This window comes from Falco punctatus, assembly GCF_963210335.1.
Source record: "Falco punctatus genome assembly, contig: scaffold_28, whole genome shotgun sequence".
In the NCBI taxonomy this organism is placed as follows: Eukaryota; Metazoa; Chordata; class Aves; order Falconiformes; family Falconidae; genus Falco; species Falco punctatus.
This window is the reverse complement of record NW_027660251.1, coordinates 932,471-940,211: the sequence shown is the minus strand read 5'-3', so window position 1 is coordinate 940,211 and position 7,741 is coordinate 932,471. Positions and strand designations below refer to the sequence as shown.

The 7,741-nt window shown below is 50.9% G+C and overlaps 1 long non-coding RNA gene across 3 annotated transcripts; it reads left to right on the top strand.

Moving 5' to 3' along the window:
• Nucleotides 1-3,765: 3,765 nt before the first annotated feature.
• Nucleotides 3,766-6,789, top strand: LOC308057387. 3 transcript variants are annotated; one of them, XR_013925243.1, is made up of 3 exons: nucleotides 3,766-3,871; nucleotides 6,056-6,216; nucleotides 6,644-6,789. It is a non-coding gene; the product is annotated as an uncharacterized lncRNA (long non-coding RNA). The 3 variants fall into 3 exon arrangements; XR_013925245.1 differs by having other exon boundaries at nucleotides 6,641-6,781; XR_013925244.1 differs by having other exon boundaries at nucleotides 3,770-3,871; nucleotides 6,034-6,216; nucleotides 6,641-6,787.
• The last annotated feature ends 952 nt before the right edge of the window (nucleotides 6,790-7,741 follow it).

Sequence of the window (7,741 nt, the reverse complement as noted above, 5' to 3'; positions counted from 1 at the left end):
ATTAAATTGGATGGTACCACTATACAGCCATCTGCCAAATAAGCCCACTTATTTAATTTTATTTTACCATTCATGTCCTGAATTAGCTTTAGGTCTTCTTTAGAATAGTTTGGTTCCTGATCTGCACTTACAGTTTGGATTTTATCGTCTGGCGTTAAGGATATAATTCCTCTTTTCCTACTTTCTCTGCTGCTCGTCTGGCCTCGTGGTCAGCCAGGCGGTTTCCAATCTCCAAATCAGTGCCTCAATGGGCCATCTTATGTTCTTCCTTCCTGGATGACCCTCTTATAACAGAGGGGGCCATTCCTCACATCAAGGTCTGGCATGGCACATGTCCCCACCGCTCAACGCCTACTGGGTTGCAGCCAACAGCGGAGCTCAAGATTCTTCTTGGTGGCAAACACAGAGGCCAACCCAGTCTTGCCCTCGACTATGGTAGGAGGCACCTGACCAACCTTATTCCTTGTACTTCGTTGTCAATGCAGAGTTTCATCTGCACATCCCATAACAAGTCACTGTCATGGCAAAACACACAGATTTACATTAGTAGAACTACTACAGAGTGTATTTTATTTCAGTTTTTCTGCCAATATCCCCCATAGCCTTGCTGACCAAGGGATATTGTTTTACCTGAACTAGACAGGCCTTCCCCTTATCATTTTTACTGTAACAGGTAAAGAATTTTTTTTGCCTTACCTGGAATTTATTTCCAGATAGACCTGGTTATAGATTTCTTTTACTTCAGGGAGGTCTTCTCTTCCACTTTTCTGTTGAATTAAAGATAAGCTCAAGATTTCAATTAATTGATTATTTTTAGCCTTTAGTTTCATTTCTCCTTCTTTAAACGTCCAGATGTTCTAATAAATCTCATCCCAACAAAGATTTTGGTGAATTTAGCATTCTTACTGTTTTCTTAGTTTGTACTTTAAAGGTTTCAGGATGTTTTCCTGGTGGCCAGCAGCTCCCCCACAACTGTAACAAATACTTTTCACTTAAGTTTAACACCAAATAAGTTGGGTTTGTATTCACTAAAAATTCCACCTCAGTTTTCCTAGTCCCTAGTTCTCCAGAACCCCTTGCTGGTTCTTTAGCTCAGGGCAATCTCGCTTCCAGTGTCCACTTGCCCTACAATATGCACAGTGATCCGATCCCATAGGAGAGGGATTCACTCTTTCACTTCTGCCCAGCTCTTCTTACCTTCTATACGTGTTCCCTGTTCCTTCTATCAACTTTTCTACATCACGATTACCTTGGTAAAAATGAACTCGAACCTTTATCCAGTCCTATTCACAACCAACTTTCCAACATCTAGATTTCCCCATCAGAGATTCACCTTTACTCTCCTCAGACCCGCTGCCTGCCCTAGAGGGGCCGTTACCGGTCCTGTTGTGCTGCAAATGCTGCAGCAATCGGGGTGACATTGTCAGGTCCTTCTGCTCAATCGTCAGCAACAGCAACCCCCTCCTCCTCACCATCGGAAGGATTCGGGGCAGGAGATGCTGTTCCTGCTCTGCAGGTTACACAAGCCTGCCTCTGCTACAGCACTTCTGTTTTAACTCTTTCTTACCCTGAATGCAAATCTGCTCCTTGTTGCTTTAAGTCTGCGTTCTTACATACCATGCCTTCGCAGGCAAACAGCAAACACCCTGCCATGCGTCCCGCAGGACTCAGCCGCACCTTCGAGGGGATACGGGGCTCTGTACAAACTCACCCCAATACCCTAACACTTTCACAGGGTCTTTGATTCTCCATCACCACCCCCACCCCCCCCCTTCAGATCTTACATACATTAGTACAAGTTTTTATCTTACAACGTGTTTCGTTCTCTTTGCTCCACAGAAGGAACCACAACCTGAGCTCTCTCTCTCTCTCATTTCCCGCCCCCCCCCCCAAAAAAAAAAAAAAAAAAAAATTCAACAAGAACATCTTTCTAGTTTAGGTCTCAGTTTTTCCCTTATCCTTTTCTAGAGCCATAATCAAAGATCAGGTGGTGTTAATCCCACACTCCTGTCACACAAACATATCTGCACACATTACTTCATCCCATTTTTCCTCTCGCCTCAAGATTAACATTAACTGTTCACACTTCCTCCAGGTTGCCCTCCTATTTCCTTCCAGTGACTCAGAACACATCCCAACAGACTCTTCCTTACTATTCCACCACTTTGTTTTCCCCCCATATTACCTCAATCACTATCCCAGCCACAGACCACTCTAATTTCACTTACAGCTCTCTCTCTTACCCCAAGGCGTCCAAACCTTACAGTTAGGGCATTCAATTTCTCTTCCCACCATACATACAATAATTCTTTACACCGTATACACTTTAAAACATAAAGAGGTTCACATTCACCCCTCGGATATTCAAGACAATAACCATATACCAACATTTACAATATATTTAATACAGAGATGTTCTCACATTTCCAGCATAAGTGAGTATAACAATTATTAGTAACTTTTTTTTTTTTTTAAGTCTTCTGACCAAAACAGATTCAGAGTTCTTCAATATCAGAACAGGTACCAAACCCAACAGAATCAGAGTTCCGATATTTTCTAATATCAGAACAGGTACCAAAACAGAATCAGATGTATACCTGGGGTGCTAGCTACCCGGCATACACCATCCTGCGTAAGTATACAATGATCTTATGCCTTACGGACAGCTTTACAGATGGACCGGTCCCAGAACAGAATCCGAAACAGTACTGTTTAAAATATACCAGAATATAATACTTGAATAAAGATAGTACCTTTGCTCCGCAAGATGGAGTCCTTGTCTGCTCCTGCGGTGATCCAGATGAGATGAGGAGCCCCTCCGGGAAAATCCCCGGGGGTACCCTAGGGAGTCCCCGCTCTCAATGAGTCCCGCAGCCGAGCAGAGGAGGTCCCATCTGGGTCACCAAATTGATTTAAAGAATCAGTCACCAAAATTCGAGTGAGCGGAGGTTATCTTTATTCGGCAGCGCTGGGTGCATGGGGGATCGCTCCGCCAAAGTCATGCACCCCGAGGGGACTTCTCAGTCCCCCCTTTATACAAGCTACTCAGACCTATTCATTAGTTTTCCAGGAAATCGTTTACATATTCATTACAATTCTGGGAATTCATTTACATATCTCGTGCCTGCAGAGTCTATTCCTCGGTGGCCATGTTTAAAGTCTTTGTCTTCGCCACGTTGCGTGTGCAACAGGAATCTAAGACAAAATGTCCCTTCTGAAGATAACCAACCCAGGGACTTAGCAGTCTGTGCATCCGTCATGTGGCAATAAGGGTCCTTGGACATCTCCTGACTTTTAACTAAACATAGGTGTGTCATCCTTTAGATAAGTGGTACAGCATTCACTGTTCACTGGGAACAAGCAGGGTGAGAAACAAAGCAAGCTATGCACGAACCAGAAGCCAGGGGCAGAGCAAGCCCCGGGAACCGCGGAATCAGCACCCACGCATCGGCACACTCTGATCGGGCGCCTGCAGCGTGCCCACCAGTCAGCGACACGGACCCCACGTGGCCAGAGACTCTTATCCAATCACCTGTGTGTAAAGTCGGGTGGGCGGTCGGTTTAAGTTATATATATGAGCTGTGTGTTTAACGAAGTGAGCGCGGCATGTAGCCGTATTGGTGTGGGTGTCGTGAGTTGGCCGACTCTCCACGGGGGACCCTCTTCGTCTGGTGCCCGAACAGGGCCCCATTTATTCGCTTAAATGCGTTTTAGCTTAAACGCTGTTCGCTGAAATGCAGCAGTCTCCGTGCATCGGCCCCGAAGGGACGCTGTCCGATTAGGGAGCTGGAGGTCGGAGCGGCGGAACCTGGAAGGCGAAAAGCGGAGTCCAGCGTTCGGCGTAGAGCTGCAGATCGCACCCCCGCTGGTGGTAAGATCGCGACGAGTAAATCGCGGCGGGGCTCCGCGCTGATTTCCTCTCTGTGAGCGGGGGGCGCTACGGAAGACCGCGACGCGAGCGCCGGGGCTGATACCCTTTCTGTGAGAGGGGGGAGCTCTGAGAAGACCGCGATGGAAGTAGACGCGGCAATGAAACTGTTAACTGGCATCCTCCTTAGGAGAGGGGAGGGCGTTAAAGACACAGAAGTGGAGACCTTAGTTCGCTGGGCACGAAAAAAAAAAAATAAGATCCCCAAGCCCTCGTTATTGTTTAGTATTGCGGAATGGAGAGAAGTGGGAAATTGCCTCTGGGATACTATGATCGAGGGAGGCAAAGAAGGAAAAGAAGCTAAATCGTTAGGAGCTACGTGGCAGTCGACAGTTAACACTCTGGAAACTATGAAGGCGGAAAAAAAAGTAGCGGCGGCAGCCATAGAAACATTGGTGGGAGATGTGGTAGAAAAGCCGGTGGAGCAGAAGGGTGATTCACCTAAGCCTTCTCTCTCGGATACACTTTTCGGAGTTGGGCATACTCGTCCCATGAAGGGTATGTCCGCCCCTGCGTGTTCAACAGTGCCGGAGCTTTTAGATAAGACAGCGGACAGACCGGGAGTTCTTCCTCGGGAGCCTGCGGTAACTGAGCCGAACCCGAAAAAGGCTGCCGGGCCTCCCCAGGAGGGCGGGGCAGCGCGTCCTGCTGCACCAATCGGAGCTGTGGGTGGAGCAAGGCCGTTTCAGGAGGGCGGGGCAGCGCGTCCTGCTGCACCAATCGGGGCTGTGGGTGGAGCAAGGCTGTTTCAGGAGGGCGGGGCAGCGCGTCCTGCTGCACCAATCGGAGCTGTGGGTGGAGCAAGGCCGTTTCAGGAGGGCGGGGCAGCGCGTCCTGCTGCACCAATCGGAGCTGTGGGTGGAGCAAGGCCGTTTCAGGAGGGCGGGGCAGCGCGTCCTGCTGCACCAATCGGAGCTGTGGGTGGAGCAAGGCCGAAACGGCGGGTGGTGACAGCGCGTAGGTCACGTCAGGGGGGCAGAAGCGCCGTGCGGTGACGTACCCTCCTCGTCCTGAAACGCCATCGGACGGGTCTGAGGAGGAAGGCGGGGAGAAGCCTTGTGATAAGAGTACAGAGAAATCCTTACAGGAGGTAATTGGTAAACTAAGAAACCTGGAAAAGCGAGTTGAAATGAACCTGCCTACTACTTCGGTACCTGTAATTCCTCCGGTTAGCCCAAGTACCCCTCCGACGCTGAACTGGAGAAAAGATCCAATGCTACAGCGTTGGTCTGGTGTTGTTCGTGATGCTGTTTTGGAGGGTGATGGGCAGATGACCAGCTCGTTAGCTTGTCTTGTAGTGGTTAATGATCTTGATGCACATAACTGGGACGTGATTTATGGAAGGTTAATGATCAGATTTTAGCGATGGGAGTTTTGCAACCTGGTCTTCCAACTTTTATGATGATCCTCAGAAGAGACAAAATTGTTGTGATAGACTTGAAAGACTGTTTCTTTACGATTCCCTTACACCCTCACTCCTCTGCTGTTGTGATCCCCCGGCAGAGTTTCTAGCGAGGCTGGGGCTCTAAAAATGCTGGGTGAAAGGGAAGGGCGTGGGGGCAATGTGGATGATGGGGCAGAGCCATGAGGGGGTCCTGCGTGCGCCCCACAGGTGCTGGGGAGCCGGAGGGTCGGGGGGAGCTGGGGCTGGGTTACCTCTAGAGGGCTCTGGGTAAACATCGTGTCAGGGAGCTGGTTCTTGGCTGCTTCATGGCGCCTCCTCTCTCTGGATAGCGGCCGGGGCTTCTGGAGCAGAGTCATGCCCGGCACTGCCTCCATTGTGCCCGCTGTGGGAGCTCGACGGGCAGCAGGTGCAAGGTGGGGGCTTGCCATCCCCCCCTCTGGCAGTCTTAGCCTGGGAAGGAGGAGTATTTCAGACATTTCACCCAGGGAAAGCCCTACCGAGCCAGCTCCAGGCTTGGCAGGGAAAAACCTTGAGCAGGGATGTCTTCCCGCTCAGCAGCGGGTCCTCAGCTGCATCGGGGCTGGAACATGCAGGGGCTGGCTCTTGGGGATGTTCCTCACCACGTTTCTCGAGGCACCCCCAGAAAAAGCATCAAAACCCACACAAGAAGCACCACATAAGGGAATTCCTCCATTTAAAGGGATTTCTCTTCCCTACAGGAGATTTTGACGAGCCCTGAGTGAGGAACAGAGGGAGAAACCCTCATTTTCCTGGCTGCCTGCACTTCTCCCCACTATGGAGCCATGGGTGATGCTGGACCCGTGGCAGAAGGCCCTGTACCAGGACATGATGCACGAGAGCTACGAAACGCTGATGTCTCTTGGTAAGCAAACAAAAAATATCCTCTTTCTGTGAACATCCCCCTCCTTTTTTCCCTGCTCGTCCTTCCCCGCTGCCGCCCTCCCCCCCCAAGTCTCTGACAGGGAAGCAAAGAGCTTGGAGCTTGCAAGCAGGATGGGAAGAGAGGAGGAGGAATCCAGGCAGGTTTCAAGCGGGATTTCTGCAAACCCCAGCCATCTCCTTAGTTTTTTTTTCTGCAGAAAAATGTTCTTGATCTCTCCACTTTTGGTTCCACGTTCCCAGTTCAAACTGGGATCAGGTCTCCCATCGCATCTCTCTTCCTCCTCCTCTCCGAAAGACCCAAGTTTTTTAGGGGAATCCTGTTCCTGCTGCATCCATTTAAAAGCCGCTCCCTGCTCCGGTCAAGGCCACGCTCACCCCTTTTTCTCCTTTTCAGATTTCCCCAGCAGCACAGGGGCTGGTGAGTGAAAAAGCAGCAGAGGAAGGAGCAGCAGAGGAGAGCTGTGAGGAGCTCAAAACGTGTTCATCCCATAGCCCAGAAAGGGAGAAGACCCTTGGCTCGAACAGGAGGAAGACGAAGCGCCTGGATAAAGCCATGTCACGCAGTGCTGCCAGGATGCCCAAAGCCGCGGTGGTCCCCAAACTGGACTGTGCTAAACCTCTACATAGCGGGGCCGGCAAGGGAATGGCCGTTTAGCTGCACTGACTGCGGCAAGAGCTTCCCGTGGGCATCACATTTGGAGCGGCACCAGCAGGTGCACACAGGCAAGCAGCCATTCAGCTACCCAGAGAGCAGCGAGATCTACAGCCAGAGCTCCCACCTCCTCCAGCATCGCCGTACCCATGCCAGCGACCGGCCACACAAGTGCAGTGACTGTGGCAAGCGCTTTGCTGGTGCCACTGAGCTGGCAGCACACGGCCAGGGCCATGCCACCGAGAATTCCCACAAGTGCAGCAACTGCGGCAAGGGCTTCGTTTGGGGGTTCCACCTTGCCCAGCATCGGCGGGTGCACACTGGCGAGAAGCCCTACCGCTGCACTGAGTACGGTGAAGTTTTCAGCCAAGGCTCGCAACTCGCCAAGCACCACCGCAGCCACACTGGTGAGCAGCCCCACTGCTGCCTGGCTTGTGGCAAGACCTTCTGCCAGAGCTCTGACGTGGCCCATCCTGGCCACACGCATCTCGGCAAGAAAGCCCCGCGCTGCGGTGACTGCAGGAAGCTTTTTGGCGAGGCTTCCCTCTTCCTTGCCCATCAGCAGGGTCATGCTGCCCTAAAAAGCTAGACTTGCAGTGAGTGCGGCAATAAAAATCAGTAGGAGGGCAGCATATTTACGCTCAGGCCCCAGCCCTTTACCTTGCTGGAGAAGGAGTCATGTTTATTCAGATATTTTTTGCAGTCTGTAGTCTGGAACATCTTGAAGGTCTGGAGGGGAAATATATTAATATAGTCATGAGAAAGTGCATTTCCCAAACTGTTGCCCCAAATTCTGTTAGGCCCGTCGTCTAGGACCAGTGAACTACCAAGCCACCTCCTTGAAGGTCACTGG